The 17253-nt window shown below is 39.0% G+C and overlaps 1 pseudogene; it reads left to right on the top strand.

Annotated features, from left to right (window-relative positions):
• Nucleotides 1–17253, top strand: part of LOC144220014 (vomeronasal type-2 receptor 1-like) — a 30241-nt pseudogene that overhangs the window by 3613 nt on the left and 9375 nt on the right.

A 17253-nucleotide genomic window follows, 5' to 3' on the forward strand; every position in this document is an offset into this window, starting at 1 on the left:
ATAATTTGTTATCATTGTATATGTAAGTTCTAGTTCTTCAATATTATAGATAATTCTGTAATTAATAGTTTGGGGGCATACATAGCCTTTTCCTTTGAGAAGAATAGTTTGTTCAGATAAATTCTCAGGGGCAGAATTATTGATTCAAAGTAGGTAAACGCTTTCCTAGCTCTTGAAATATATTGTTATGTTACCTTAAAAAAGATATTGCTAAGATACTGGGTGGCTCAGTCAGTTAAGCACTAGACCCTTGATTTCCTCTCAGGTCATTATCTCATGGTTCATGGGATTGAGTCTCCCATCAGACTCCTGCTTGGGATTCTCTCTCTCCCTGTCTCTCTGCCTCTCCCCCACTCTCTTGCTCTCTCCCTATTTCTTAAATTAAAGAAATATTTAAAAAAGATATTGCTTGGCACAAAGACACATTGGCCAATGGAATAGAATAGAGAACTCAGAATTGGGACCACAAATGTATGGCCAACTAATCTTTGACAAAGCAGGAAAGAGTATCCAATGGAAAAAAAGACAGCCTCTTTAACAGATGGTGCTGGGAGAACTGGACAGCAACATGCAGAAGAATGAAACTAGATCATTTTCTCACACCATACACAAAAATAAACTCAAAATGGATAAAGGACCTGAATGTGAGACAGGAAACCATCAAAACCCTAGAAGAGAAAGCAGGAAAAAACCTCCTTGACCTCAACCACAGCAATTTCTTACTTGACACATCCCCAAAGGTAAGGGAATCAAGAGCAAAAATGAACTACTGGGACATCATCAAGATAAAAAGCTTCTGCGCGGCAAAGGAAACAATCAATAAAATAGGCAACTGACGGAATGGGAAAGATAGTTGCAAATGACATATCAGATAAAGGCCTAGTATCCCAAATCTATAAGGAACTCACCAAACTCCACACCTGAAAAACAAATAATCCAGTGAAGAAATGGGCAGAAGACATGAACAGACACTTTTCCAAAGAGGACATCCAGATGGCCAACAGACACATGAAATGATGCTCGTCCCTCATCATCAGGGAAATACAAATCAAAACTACACTGAGATACCACCTCATGCCCGTCAGAGTGGCTATAATGAACAAATCAAGAGACTCTAGATGCTGGCGAGGATGTGGAGAAATGGGCACCCTCCTACACTGTTGGTGGGAATGTAAACTGGTGCAACCCCTCTGGAAAACAGTATGGAGGTTCCTCAAAAAATTAACAATAGAACTCCCCTCTGACCCAGCAGTAGCACTGCTAGGAATTTGCCCAAGGGATACAGGAGTGCTGATGCATAGGGGCACATGTACCCCAATGTTCATAGCAACACTCTCCACAATAGCTAAAACATGGAAAGAGCCTAAGTGTCCATCAACTGATGAATGGATCAAGAAGATGTGGTATATTTATACAATGGAATACTACATGGCAATGGGAAAGAATGAAATCTGGCCGTGTGTAGCAACATGGATGGACCTTGAGGGTGTTATGCTGAGCGAAATAAGTCAGGCAGAGAAGGACAGATACCATATGTTTGCATGTATAGGCAGATTAGGAGGAAGTTAATGGAGGACCATGAGGGAGAAGAGGGGGAAAGATAGTTGGGGAGAGGGAGAGAGGCAAACCATGAAGAGACTCTTGAATGCTGAGAAGAAACTGAGGGCTGATAGGGGTGGAGAAGAGGGAAAGGGGGGTGATGGGCATGGGGGAAGGCACTTGTTGGGATGAGCACTGGGTGTTATATGGAAACCAACTTGACAATAAACTACTTAAGAATTAAAAAGATATGCTATACTCATTTCAAAAATATATATGCCAATTTATATAGCCTCCATGTAAATTTGGAAACCAACTATCACAGGATGACGAAACCTTTCATGCTCTGGCACCTTCTGGTTGTCCAGTCTCCATTTCTCTGTGTCACACCCACTCCCACTTTTATCCTCCAAACGTACTGATCTTTCCATTCCTAGAATGTATCATGTACTATTTCTGAGAACATGCCTTCACACCTATAGTCCCCTCTGTCTGCAGCTTGCATCCCTGTTTTTGTGTCCTTCTTCAAGCCTCATCTTGGCCGTTATGTCCTCTAGGGTGAGGAGTCCATCCTCAGGGCCCCTATGTTTATTCCTCTCATTATTTTTATAATTTGGTGCATTGGTTGGCTCTTTTTCTGTTTCTTCACCTGTACGCTGCGGTTCCTATCTTGTTCTGTTATACCTATAAGGTCTAGCACTAGTGGGACTCAGTAACTATTTAATTAAATAAATAAAAGACAAAGTCAGCCTAAATGAAAAAACCCAACTAAAGAAATACTAATCTGCAAGCAGGGCTATTTGATATTAGACATTTAATCAAAAACATTTATTGAGAAGAAGATACAGAGTTAGATACTATAGCTAAGAAGATATTAAGACAAACATTCTTGAGGTCCTTGCTTTTAAATAGATTTAGTTAAAACTGGGGAGGACAGGAGTTGGGAATAGAATAGTTATTCTTCAATGGAGAAGAAACTGAACAAAAATGTGGTGATGGATTATAAGAGAAATATTTTTCCCTTTAATGGCTGGGGGATAAAGGCAGAGGCATCTTCATCATGGTTTCATTTTTCATTTTTCAATTAAAAAATTTCTCAGCATTACAATCAGATCATGGCAGGAAAAATGATTAAATTGGAGTCATAGGCTATATAGTATAGATGAATTTTATATTCTTCTTTGATGCTCTTTTATCATATTTTCACATACTTACATACTTTTTATTATAATTAATAGGAAAGTAAAGAGGAGGTAAAGGAGAGCCCTATGGCATCAAGGACTCCCAATGAATGGGGAAGATGTGTGGAGGGATTATTTAGTACCCTGTGTGCTGGAGAGAATTGAGAATATAAAGATACTTTTGTGAAAAGACATAATCAGCAGTTTGGGGAGATTATATCATATGAAAGATATATAGAGCAAGAAATTGTCCAAAAAAGGTACTTCTCAGCCCAAGCCAATCAACAGTGAAAACAATTCATATGTGAGCCCTTAAAGTCTGCAATATCATTTATGCAATATTCACATGCTCACACAAGTGAGGTGCCTGCTGATATTCTGGAAAAATGCTCTCAGTACCACCCCCACTAAAGGTTGCTCTCCTGAACCCCAAAGTTCCACCTACTGGCCAAAGCCTTACAAAAGCTCTTTCTTTTTCAGGTTGAAATTTCAGGGATTCTGCTGGATGAAAACCAAATCCACACAATCAAGGAGATTAACAAGAGGAAGGATATTTTGCCCAACATCACTTTGGGCTTTCAGAATTTGATGCCTGTTTCAGCATCTCCAAATCTGTGGGATCATCATTGGTATTCTTTACAGGGCAGCAAGAAAACAAGACCAATTTTAGAAACAGTACTGGAGCATTTCTGGCAGGAATTTTTGGAGCAAGCGGATCGTCCTTATCAGCTGTGCTATCAAGAATGCTAGGGTTGTATTATTTACCACAGGTAATACTCCGGTATCTCAGAATACTATGCTGGGTACTAATTTATAAACAAACAAAAGCTATGTTTGTGGAAACTGCAGTAAATAGTAAGGTACTCAGGTGAGGCTGATGTAAGTTGCAGAGACAAACAGGGACAATGGTGAAGTTACTGCCCCTCATTACTCTGTTCAGTCTAACTTCAGCAAGTGTGACTTGAGGACTACGTAAAGGTGATTTCAGACTCTTCTCTATCCCTTAGGGCCCCACTTTAATTTTTGGCTTGAGCCTGTGAGTTATTGATTTGTAAGTTAACACCTCACTAGGCACAACACAGAGGCACAGAGTAGGTGATGGAGAAATACTAACCTGTTAGTTGTTTGCTAGATGGTATAAGGAATTCATTTTGTTCCTTGCCTATATTAAATATTCATGACTTTTTTTGTTCCATATGCTAACATAGTGAAATGAGCCTCGGAATTTCACAAGATAGCTAGAATTTTGGACTGTTAACTTTATGAATTATTTTAACTTAAAAAATTTTTTACTTGAAGTTTTTGTTTTAATTCCAGTTAGTTCACTAATATAATAGTGTTATATTATAGTACAATATAGTAATTTAACAATTCCATGCATCACTCGGTCCTTATCACAAGTGTATTCCTTAATCCCCATCACCCATTTTATACATCCCTCCGCCCACCTCCCCTCTGGTAACCATCAGATTATTTTAAATTCAGAGACAGATTATATGTTTCAACTTAAGAATAGATGACATAAGTGAGAATGGATTATTAAGAAAATATAAATAAACTTTCTAGAGATGGGTCATTAAAGTATAGTCAGGATTTATTAATGTGAATGATGACTAAGCTTATTTGTGTTACTAAATTAGTGGGAGAATTTGAAACAGTCGTTAAACATAGCATTTATATAGCATTTCTTACAAAGTTGCGAATTCAAATGAAGAAGGAACAGAAAAATACTGAGAAAAAGGGCAAATGAGTGGATGGGGGTTGGATGACACAGCTAACACCTTAGCTGTGGGCTTCATGCAGTTCAGTTGAACAGTTGCTGTGAGCTCTATTTTCCACCAAAAACCAACGGTGGTCCAGTCACTGGCTAGAAACCTCTAGATTGATTTTCTTGTTTAAATCCTTGAAGTAAATATGCAAAGACGGTAAAAGTAATCTTCTATATGACACTTTCACATTGGTTGTTTTTTCATTTAATATACTGATCATATTAACATTTTTATATTATATATTAATATGCATAATATGTGTATTATTCATTCTAATATACTGAGTATATATTAAGTGTACTTAAGGTACTTAAGATGTAGATATCATTACACTGATTTTATATGAGGTAACTGAGGTTCAGAGGGTTTAAGTAAATTGTCCACAATCTTAACACTGATTATGTAGCCAGAATTAAAAATCAGGTATCCCTGCTTCCTAAATGAGATTCTTTCTTACCTATGACTTCCATGCTGCTGCTGCTAGTGAGTTTCCAAAGAAGAATGTAAGCTTCAGCTAATAGAGTAAGAAGAGGACAAATGGCATAGAAAAGAGAATAGGAATATTTTGTCACTCACATAGGAATTGACAGTCATGGAGCTATGGAATTATAACATACCTATTGAAGGTGATGTATTAGTAACAAGAGATGGAGTGGGCAAGAATGTAGCATATCTTCCTCATTGCAGAGTCAGTGAGGCTGGGGATAAGGTACAGCAGAAATGCATGTAAGACTGTCAGGAAATCATGGTACTGATGGAAATATATACAAGGATCACTGGCAAAATGAACAAAAAGTACCGTTTCATTTATTTAGACAAGTACCTATAAAATGAGGGCTTCTAGACCTTTGTTGGAGAACGTAGCTAGACCTGCAGGTGCTGTGGAACTTTCTACCACCTTCCTCCAGTAAGTTTCAGGACCTAAACACTCACAAGTCCTGGCAGAGAGAAACAAGGAAAGAGAAGAGAAAGGGAAAGTAATGGTGGTGGAAAGACACACACACATACATACAAGAGAGGCAGAGGGAAGGAGGGAGAACAAGAGAGAACTGAACCTTCCACATGGACTGTGAGTCCACTCATGAGAAGACAAAGCTGAGGAAGAGCCTTGACCCCCACACCCAGCGTCATGAGAACGTAGACGAAAAGGCAAGTGACCTATTTTTCAGTGCTGTGACTCCAGCTCTGAAAAGGGGTGCATTGAATGTCATCACCCTGATAATCGGCAACTCTGACTCCCCTGGGGTGGAGTGAGGAAAGGGTACATAGGGAGGCCAGTGTTCCTTCGCACGGTCCCCACCCATGAGGTAGGGAGTACAAGGTGTTTGTGGAAGGATGTGAGAATGAAAGGAGAACTGTTCAGTCCCTTCTTTCTCCAATAAAAATACTCAGAGGTTCTATAATTTGAAATTGGTCTATTGTTTTCTAATAACTACGCGAATATTTTCAATTGTAGGTGAGTTACACCTCTACCCGCTCGATTCTTAGTAACAAACACCAGTTTCCATCTTACCTTTGCACAGTAGCCAGTGATAAGATCCAGTCGGATGCCATGGTACGACTTATCTAACACCTTGGTTGGATCTGGATAGGCACATTAGCAACTGATAATGATTATGGAAAATATGGAGTGAAAACTTTTAAGGAAAGAATGGAGAGTGCCAATCTCCGCCTTGCGTTCTCTGAAATTACTCCCAAAGTCTATTCTAATGAGAAAATGCAGAAGGCTGTTGATGCTGTGAAGAACTCCACTGCCAGGGTCGTTGTGCTTTATGCATCTGATATTGACCTCAGTCCTTATGAGCTGGAATGGCTCACCATAGCATAACTGACAGAACATGGATAACGAGTGGAGCCTGGATTACCTCTGCCCTCATTGCAAAGCCTGAATATTTCCCATATTTTGGTGGAGGTATTGGATTTGCAATACCAAGAGCTGATATACCAGGATTCAAAGAATTTCTTTATGATATACATCCTGGAAAGGATCCAAATGATGTCCTGACCATTGAATTCTGGAAAACGGCTTTTAACTGTACTTGGCCGGATATTAGTGTTCCTTACAATATTGACCATAAAGTGAATACGACTGGTAAGGAAGACAGATTACATGCCATGTCTGATGAATTTTGTATTGGAGAGGAGAAGTTGGAAGATCTTAAAAATACCTATCTGGATGTGTCTCAGCTAAGAATCACAATGTCAAACGAGCTGTATATTCTATGGCTTACGCCTTGGATGGTCTAACTAGATGTGAAGAAGGACATGGCCATATATGCCAGGAAACACCTGTGCATATAAACCTGACTTTGAGCCTTGGCAGGTAAGTTATTGGTTTGTTTCTTGTACTTCATGATAGAGCATGACATTAAAAGAATTCATACTAATAAAAAAAACTTTGACTTGCTTTTGTATTTAATAGATATAATTTTATCACATGTCCACCTAAAAGAATAGCTTGCTTGTGTGACCTAAATGAGCATTTTTAAGTTCCTATTTGGGGGGAGGAGGTTGGAGCCTTTACACTTTTTTCTATTTTTTAATTTTTTTCTTTTTAAATTTTTATTTAAATTCTAGTTAGTTAACATTTAGTGCAATATTGGTTTCAGGAGTAGACTTCGGTGATTCATCATTACATACAACACCCAGTTTGTTAACAGAATTCTTATTAGGTTTGTTGTGAATGATAGGAAATACTCCCCAAACAGTACCTTATGCAAAATAGTTTTTTAAAAAAATTTATTCATGTAAGTGAAGTTTAGAGATTAACATTTTAAGACTGAAAGAGTGACATAGAGCTACAGATTCCTTCTACTTTGTTTCACAGTTCTCAGTACGTGGGTTCACTTCATCATCTCAAATGGCTACTTGGACTTCAACCATCATGTCCATACTGTGTACAGCAGGAAGGAGAAAGGGCAATGATGTGTACATCCCTCCATTTAAGGCTATTTCCTGGAAATTAAATACAATTTTCCTTACATCCCATTAGCCAGAATTTAGTTACATGGTCATAGCTAGCTGTGAGGGAAACTTTAGCCTTTATGCAAAGTGGGAGGGGCCACGCACTGGCATGAAGGCCAGAAGGAGAGGACTAATGGGGGTCACCTTGGAAATATGGTTCTCCTCTCTCCTGTCTCAATTCTGATGTCCAAGCAATTCATGTTGGGACACAGTAGCCTAAATGATCGCAGCAAGAAGCACACCTAATCAGAGTGCTCCTTTGCTTACAGCCTTCAGTCCCTCCCCTCTTACGTGTAAACAATAAAGGATGGCATCTGTGGTATGGCCACAGACCAGATGATTTTATTGTTCCTTCAATGACTCTCAGCACTTTATTCTCTAGCAACACCAAATTGCCTGTCATTCCCAACAGAGTCCACAGTAGTCTGAACCACCACATCTTTATTTTTATTTTCAAATTGATCCCACAATGCATATCAATTTGTGTCTACTTAGTCTCCTCCAGTATGTGGTAGTTCTCCATTCCTCCTTGTTTTCCATGACTTTGCTATTATTTTATAAGTGTTGGCCAGTTGTTTTTTAAGTGTTTTAAATTGAGGGGCACCTGGGTGGCTCAGTTAAGCTTCCCGCTCTTGATTTGGCTTAGATCATGAACTTGTGGTTTGTATGATGGAGCCCCATGTTGGGCTCCACACTGACAGTACCTCCTTGAAATTCTCTCCCTCTCTCTTTGCCTCTACCCTGCTCACCCACTCTTTCTCTCTCTCAAAATAAATAAATAAACTAAGGAAAAACAGAATATTTTTCAATTTGGGTTTTTCTAATTTTTTTCTCATGAATACATTGAGGTTATGCATTTTTGGCAAAAGTATATATTTTTGATATGGTATATCCTTTTAAAAATTTCTGAAAAAAATTTTTTAGGGGAGCCTGGGTGGCTCAGTCAGTTAAGCATTCAACTTCAGCTCAGGTCATGATCTCACGGCTGTGGGTTTGAGCCCCGCATCGGACTCTGTGCTGGCAGCTAGCTCAGAGCCTGGTCTTTGTCTTCAGATTCTGTGTCTCCCTCTCTCTCTGACCCTCCTCTGCTCGCTTGGTCTCTCTCTGCCTCTCAAAAATAAATAAAAAACATAAAAAATTTTAATAAAAATTAAAAAAAAATGTTTGTTTATTTTTGAGAGAGGCACAGAGCACAAGTGAGAGAGGGGCAGAGAGAGAGGGAGACACAGAATCTAAAGCAGGCTCCAGGCTCTGAGCTGTCAGCACAGAGCCCAACCCGGGGCTCAAACCCACAGACCGTGAGATCGTGACCTGAGCTGAAGTCAGATGCTTAATCAATTGAGCCACCCAGGCGCCCCTAAAAATTTCTTTTTTAGTTTATTTATTTTGAGAGAGAGACAGACAGAGAGGCAACGTGAGTAGAGAGGGGTGGAGAGAGGGAGAAAGAATCCTAAGCAGGCTCCATGCTGTCACCGCAGAACTAGTTGCAGGGCTCGATTTTTCCAAATGTGAGATCATGACCTGAGCTGAAACCAGGAGTCAGACGTTTAATGTATCTTTTTTATGCCTCATAGCAGGAGGTACATGATGTCATTATGTCTTATTTTTGACATTAACTTTCATTACTAAGTAACAGTGATGTCACCAGGCTTTTCCACTGTAAAGTGTGTTTCCCTTTGTAATTATCTTGCGGGGGCAATGTTTTGAGGATCTGAAAATAAAGTTTCCAATCATGACTTTGCCCACAAATTTTAACATCCATTGATGATGATTTTTGCCTGAAACAACCATTACTGTTTTGTTTAAAAATGGTGACTTTCTATTTCCTTCATTTCTTCTACATTTATTAACCGGAATTCTACTCTCTCCCTCTGATTTAATTATATCAATGTAGACTCAATGATATTTATTTCCATTCTATGAGCAGAATAATGCACAACTATCATTATTTCTTCTGCTGCTCAGAATTTCCCAGATTTGACTATTGGGAGCCACTTTGAGCTAGCTCTTGTTTCCTTTTGGTACATCTTTATCATGTCTGAGTACTTTCTTATTTTCTGGAACCCCAAGATGTTCCAGGCTCATCTTGTACTTTCTCTGCCTTAGGTCAATAGTCAAGTCAGCCATTTCTGTAAAGAGTCCTGTTTCCATTTATTGGAGAATGAAATTTGTAAAGCAAGACCTGAGTGCAAGGTGTATTTCTTGGTACTGGGGAAATTGTGGTAGATTCAGAATGAGAAATTAAGTTATATTTTAAAGTCTTGGGGTAGTTCCTTCATTTTAAGAGAAATCCTTTGGATACCTGTTTTATAAGAAAAAGGATCCTATATGGTAAATATCAATCATCTAATTCATTATTTTAATATTTCAATATAATAATTTAAATTACTCAAAGAGCAACAAATACATATTAGAATTGCACAGAAGAGACTTTAAGGGTCAAAGGACCACATAGTGTCAGGGTATATTTTGTGGGATAGTCCATGACAGGATTCATGCTCCCTGACACATAGCCCATAAGATGTCAGTAAGTCAAACCCGAAAAGCAGTACCTCACACTAGAGAGGGTTAACAGGCTGATTAAGAATGCTTCATAAATGTGTCGAAGTAAATTTTTAAAATTTATTTAAAACTAAAATAACAATGCATTCCATACTCATTCTTCTCAGCTTGTCCCATTAGCAGATTTGATCAGAATATATATATTTGATAAAAACCTTTTACTCTTGTGGCTTATTTGGACATATCTCTAAATTCTTATGTATAGCTGGGTGGTAGGGAGCTGTACCCTACCATCCAGTGGTGATAAACAGATGAAATTGTGACAGCATTGTTCTAGAGAATGGTCAGGGACTGGTAGGCTTTGAACATTTCCTTTCTTAACTCTTCTGAAGATTGGAAAGGGAAAAAAATTCCTCTTCCCAATGGACTTGCCAGTAAAAGTCACCCTCATGAACTTTGATGTAGATTTCATGTTGGTTGAGAACAGCATATGGCAAAAGGAAGAAGGAGAGATAAAAGGGTAGGTGACCTGGAGTGGCCCTACTCCAGAGTGAATGGTGATTATTTTAATACTTATCTTGGTATATTGACTTACTAAAGACTTAAAGTTATATTAATTTCTATAACAGAGGTAGGGCAGGAATAATTGCCCTCTTCTTACATACCAGGAATCTAGTGCTTGTTAAGATATATGACTTGCCCAAAGTCATGACATTTGAATTTTTTTTATGTTTTTTTATTTATTTCTAGGAGAGAGAGAGAGAGAGACAGCGTGAGCAGGGGAGGGTCAGAGAGAGAGGGAGTCACAGACTGAAACAGGCTCCAGGCTCTGAGCTGGCAGTCAGCACAGAGCTCGATGCGGGGCTCGAACCCACAAACCACGAGATCATGACCTAAGCGAAAGTCGGACGCTTAACCGACTAAGCCACCCAGGCGTCCCAGTCATGACATTTGAAAGAACAAGAATATGATATCAGCTCATCAGACATCATAATTCCGGCTGCTTCCACCAAGTTGTTTGGCCTCCCTGGTTTGTGGAGGAATCCTTGTCCCACATGTTATTCTCTTGGGTTAGAATCTCCTTGTCCCCAGTATTTTTCAGGTGAATTCCTACTAATTTTTAAAAAAACTCAGCTCAGATAGCCACTTCCTGGGGAAACCTATATTTTCCTAAGGCAATTAGTTAGCCACTCTCTCTCCCATGCTTTTTCAACACTCTTTCCATGCAGTAACATAGAGGCATATTGAATTTTATTATTTGTACCTGTTTATTTGTTTAACCTCTCCACTGGATTGTAAGCTTTGCAAGGTAGGGAGTGGATCTGGTTGATCTTCATGTCTCTACCATCAGACATATAGGGAAGGGAATTGTAAGGGGGGTAGACTGGTATCCATAAGTGGAAGAAATCTAGGGGGGAAGGTTCCCTAGATATGGAGATATTAGGAAATATTAGGCACCGCTCTGCCTAACCAATGCTGTTTAATAGGAATGTATGAGCCACATAGGCAATTTAAAATTTTCTAGTAACTAAATTAAAAAAAATTTAAAAACCAGATGAAATTAAATTTAATAAGTTTTATTTGATCCAGAATAGCATTTTAACATGTAGTCATAATCATGATAATATATAAAATAATGTAAAATAATTAATGATGGTTTACACTTTTTTAAACTAGGTCTTTGCAAATCAGTGTGCATTTTATACTTAAAGCTCATCTCAATTTGGCCAGCCACTTTCAAGTTTTCAATTGTCGCATATGGCCAGAAGTTGTTGTATTGGATAGCAGAGGTAGGGAGGAAAAGGAAAAAATCCAGTCACATGAATTAGATATGAATTCTGAGATTTTCTTTATAAACCCTGTTTTTTAGGCAATCAAATATTTACAAATTGCTTTTTGCCTCCTCTTTTTCTAGTTAAATGTACTGTTTGAACACACTTAAGTTTACCACCCATAATGGAGAGAGAATAGAAATTGATGAAAATGGAGATGTGACTGGGTACTATGATATTCTAAATTGGCAATTAGTTGATAATGGAGAGGTTGCCTTTGTGAAGGTTGGAGAATATATATTCACAAACTCTACGTTTGAGCTCCTGATGAAAAAGAATGCAACAGTATTTTGGAACACTGAATCATTAAAGGTTAGTTACTTGGACATCTTATTTTGTTTATATACACAACGAATTACATGTCTATATTGCTTCAGGCACTGTGGAATATCAGACATCGAGAGTTAGTTATTCCAGTCAATTTTTTCAAATATAATACAAGTATAATATTTGTACAAGTACAAATATACTTTTCAAGAATAGTGTATCTTTTCTATTTACAGATTCTGGTCTTTTGTTTTTGGAACATTCTCTTGGACTGTAGTTTTAAATGTTAGTTTTATCATTTGACTTTTCTTCAAGTACTCCAATCAAAGGGTATGATTTCCTTGGTCTGTCTTCTATTTTATCTGTTTTTCTCTCTGATCGTTTTTGCCTTTTTCTTTATTTCACTCTTATTCTTTTGGCTGTTTTCCAGCCTTTATTCAATGCCCCTTATTAAATTTTCACTCAAGTATATTTGTTTTTGAGTGCCTTGTAACTCTTATCTTAATTTCTTGTTTTTTTTTAATTTTTTAAAAAATGTTTTATTTATTTCTAGGAGAGAGAGAGAGACAGCATGAGCAGGGGAGGGTCAGAGAGAGAGGGAGTCACAGACTGAAACAGGCTCCAGGCTCTGAGCTGGCAGTCAGCACAGAGCCCAACGCGGGGCCCGAACCCACGAACCCCGAGATCATGACCTAAGGGAAAGTCGGACGCTTAACCGACTAAGCCACCCAGGCGCCCCTTATCTTAATTTCTGAAATGGTATTATTTTGTCTTTAGTTTCTTTCCTGAACTAAAAAATAATTTTTTAAAATTTTTTCCAGTTTTGTGTTTATTTATATTTTTAAATTTTTAAATACCTAACTCAACATATTTTTGCACAGCTCCAAGTGCTTTTTTGAGAATATTTAATTGTAGTGCTAGAACATTTATTTAAAATGCTATGGCACCTGGATGGCTCAGTTGGTTAAGCATCTGACTCTTGATCTTGGCTCAACCTAAGTCTTGATCTCAGTGTCCTGAGTTCAACCCTTACATTGGGCTCCACACTGGGCATGAGGACTTCTTAAAAAAATTAAAAAATAAAATGCCATTACATTATTTTTCTGGTTAATGATTATGCATGTATATGTGTTGATGGGAATTTAAATCTACGGGAATTTTTTTCTGCTGGAATGTTTTTATTTTTATTTTCTATTTTCTTCTTACAGTAAACTTACCTAAAGGCACAATTCTATTTTTGTTCATAGACAAAGATAGGAGTTTTGGTGTTTTACAAATCCCTATTTCAAAACTGTCGTCTTCTACTAGTAGAGTGGAGTAGTTCATTTAAGATAATGACATTTGTGGTAAGAGAAGGCTTAATGTTTCTCTTGGTTTTATGAGTCACTCTTGGTAGGATTCTTAATTTTCCCTTCTTCTTTCCCTTTCTACTGAATCTCAGAAAGTCACCTCTCCCTCTTCATATACCTTCTAGTCCCATAGAAGTGGTGCTGTCCTGAGATGGGCACCTTGAGTCTCACTTTCTGTAGCCAGTGCTGTCTCTACATGGTCTTGAACCTGTTTCAATGCCGACTGGGACATTGTCTTCCTAGGAGTGATTCGTTTGTTCTCCATCAGACTTAGATTCTCTGTTCCCCTTATTCTTCTCTGCATAGTTTCTTAAGATTCCATTCATTTTCCACATACCCAGAGATGAGTGAGGAACTCTAGAGATGGCCTTGCTGGGATTTAATAATGGCTATTTCTCTATATACAAGTACTTCAAAGTTCATAGTATTCTCAGGTTCTTTATACTAAAGTTGTAGTCATGTGTGGTTTTATTTTGTTTTGTTTTTAAAGTTTGTGTGGTGTTTTTGAGAGGATGTGTGGAAAAAGTCACAGTTTAGCACCTACCATTATCCTCTGGTCTTTCTCTCTCTTTCTGATGGTAGTTCTAGAGGGATTTAATTTCTGCATCCTTTTTTTTCCCTTATTTATTCTCAGGGCCAAAGTGTGGAAGGGAGGACTTACAAACTCATAATATGATTTGGGCTAGGGAACACTAGCTACCAGTATAGTATGTGGATGTGTGCACATGTATCTCAGCAAGCTTTGATGTTCAACAAGCTTTGATGTATCATTGAATAAATCTTCTATCAAGAGATTATAGGAGAGACAGATGAGTTTCCAAAATACTGTCTCTAAAATTGTTCTGAGAGGTAGTAAACATAAAGTTTGAGGGTTAAATGCATTATCTTTGGATGTAATGTTTACTGTACATAAACACTGTTATATTCCTTATAATTCCCATTATTATTATTTATTGATTGTGAATTATTGTTGTTTATGTCATTGTTTATTTTATTATTATAATTCTTAAAATTTTTTTAATGTTTTATTTATTTCTGAGAGAGGGAGAGAGACAGCATGAGCAGGGGAGGGTCAGAGAGAGAGGGAGATACAGAATCCTAAGACAGTCTCCAGACTCTGAGCTAGCTGTCAGCACAGAGCCCAACATGGGGCTCGAACCCATGAACCGTGAGATCATGACTTGAGCTGAAGTCTGACGCTTAACCAACTGAGCCACCCAGGTGCCCCTATTATTATAATTCTTTTTTCTCTTCTTCCTATAGCAACAGGAGGTCTTTGATATGCAGGACTGAGAAGCAGTTGGTGAGCTAGAGACTGGGTCCTCTGGGTACACTAGGGAAAGACAGCCCCTGAAGTAATGGAGAAAAATAGGGGAAACCTTGTCACTTACCAGAAGAAACCCCGTGACTTCCAGATAGCTGAACTTTTTACCCTTCATGAAATATTAGTTCTAGGAGAGCAGGACTACGGCCTTTGATATTCCAGTTCAGTGTTTACTACAGGGTGACCTGCTGCGTCACAGTAAAATGATCAGGTGGCTGAAAAGCACTGACAATTTAATCTTCCATGTGGATCTCCAAATGAAAGGATCCAGCAGGAGTCAAAGAGCGGAAAATGGGAGTCTGTGCAGCCAGCGTTTTTTCTTTAACAGTGCAGACTTATTTCAGGGTGCAGGGTCTGTTTTCATCTTGTTTCTTGTTCATGTATCTTCTCTCTTCTTGTGTGGCCCTTTAAAAGTTCTTTTTTGATTTTTATTTAGTTTTGAGAAAGAGAGAGACAGAGAGACAGAGCATGAGCAGGGGAGGGGCAGAGAGATTGACACAGAATCCAAAGCAGGCTCCAGGTTCTGAGCTGTCAGCACAGAGCCCAAGGCCGGACTTGAACTCACGAGCCCTGAGATCATGACCTGAGCTGAAGTCAGAGGCTTAACCGACTGAGCCACCCAGGTGCCCCTGGTGTGGCCCTTTAGACCTGAGATGTTGGGGGCACCTGGGTGGCTTAGTTGGTTAAGCGTCCGACTTTCGCTTAGGTCATGATCTCACGGTTTGTGGGTTTGAGCCCCGCGTCAGGCTCTGTGCTGACTGCCAGCTCAGAGCCTGGAGCCTGTTTCAGTCTGTGACTCCCTCTCTCTCTGACCCTCCCCTGCTCACACTGTCTCTCTCTCTCTGTCTCCTAGAAATAAATAAACATTTAAAAAAAAAAAAAAGAAAAGAAAAAAAGAAAAGACCTGAGATGTGATATACCCAAACAGTCTTCCAAATCCTGCTGGGAAAATATCTAAGAATAAAATAACAAAGAAATTAAGATTTCTGAGCTCCTGTCCTATGCCAGACACCTAGAAGATCTTTTTTTTTTTAATCTCTCTTTTCATCTCTTTTTATTCTTTTTTTGCTCTCTGCTTTTCATGGGTGGCAGTAAACATTTATAAACTCCTACATACTCACAGAAGCACACACACCTACACACACGTCCCTCCCTTTCTTGGCCCATCCTTAGGCAGCACTCAAACATTATGACAGGGTATAAAACGAAAATCTTATCAGTGTGTGCCACCGGAAGGGCCACAGCTCTCTTCTGTATTTTATTTCTTTGACCTCGAGCTGTACAGTCCAAATAAGTAGCCCACATTCACATGTAGCTTATACAATTTAAATTAATTAAACTTAAATAAAATTAAAAATTCAGTTCCTTAGTCACATTGGCCACATTTCAAGTGTTCAAGAGCCACCTGCGGCTAGGAGTACAGTACTAGACATAAAACACTTCTACTGCCTTAGGCCTAGAGTATAAACTATCTTCTGTAGTCTAGAGCTCTCTCCCTCAATGAAGTCTGAGGCTTTTCACTTTGTATTCCTACTGCTAGGCATATAGCAGGTACTTAATATAATTATTTTGCATGAAAAAAGAGTTGTTACTGCTTGTATAGGTTCATAGAATCCTCATTTTAGTAAAATTTAATGGAAGAATAATAAAATGTAGTAGTTGATTTTTAGTTAATAATGTTTCACTAGAAAATAATAATCTTATTTTTTTTCTTATTAAAATTGGGGTCATATTTGGATACTGAAATTGGTTCAAATGACTTCGATACGAATTTACTAAGCATCTACTATGCTTACTATGCATCTACAAGCCCACCTCTTGTTAAGGACTGCAAAAAACCACTGCCCTGAATGCCAGTCCAGGATGGCAACATAGGAGGACCCTGACCTCACCTCCTCCATGGACACACCAAATCTACACCTGCTTATAGAGCAGTTCCTCCTGAAGAGGAACGGGGGTGGGGGGATGGGGCGATTGAACAGCTTCTGCACAAGAAAAGATAGAGGCCACACTGAGAACACAGGAGAGATGGAGACTCGGTAACAAAGGGAACCCCCGCCCCAACACTGGAAGCTGCAAGGAGGAGGGATAGTACCCTGAGATGACCTCAAGCAGGGTTGTCTGCCCAAGGGCACATAGAAAAAAAAGCTGAGATTTAAAAGAGCAACTAGGGAATATGAAGGGACGAGCCCTAGAACCCTGTCTAAAGGTGGGGAGCTGCTGGAGCTCTCTTTGAATCGGAGGGGCTAGTGAGTGCTGGGGTTTATGTTTCCTCTCCACCTTGAGAGTGTGAACAGGAACAGGATCTGTGCACCCTACTGGCCTGCTGCCTCAGTGTTTCCTGGGCCCACACCAGCTCCAGCCACCCCACCAAGGAGGACATAGGTCAGTGCCCACCAGGACATCCCTAGTCAGTGCTCACGATGGCTCCAGCACTCAGACCAAGATGATGCAGGAACACAGCACCCTAGAACACTCCAGGCCCAAGTCACTTCAGCTCCAGATGGCTTGCTAGGGTACCCCTGG

This window comes from Crocuta crocuta, unplaced genomic scaffold (genome assembly GCF_008692635.1).
Source record: "Crocuta crocuta isolate KB4526 unplaced genomic scaffold, BGI_CrCroc_1.0 scaffold19, whole genome shotgun sequence".
In the NCBI taxonomy this organism is placed as follows: domain Eukaryota; kingdom Metazoa; phylum Chordata; class Mammalia; order Carnivora; family Hyaenidae; genus Crocuta; species Crocuta crocuta.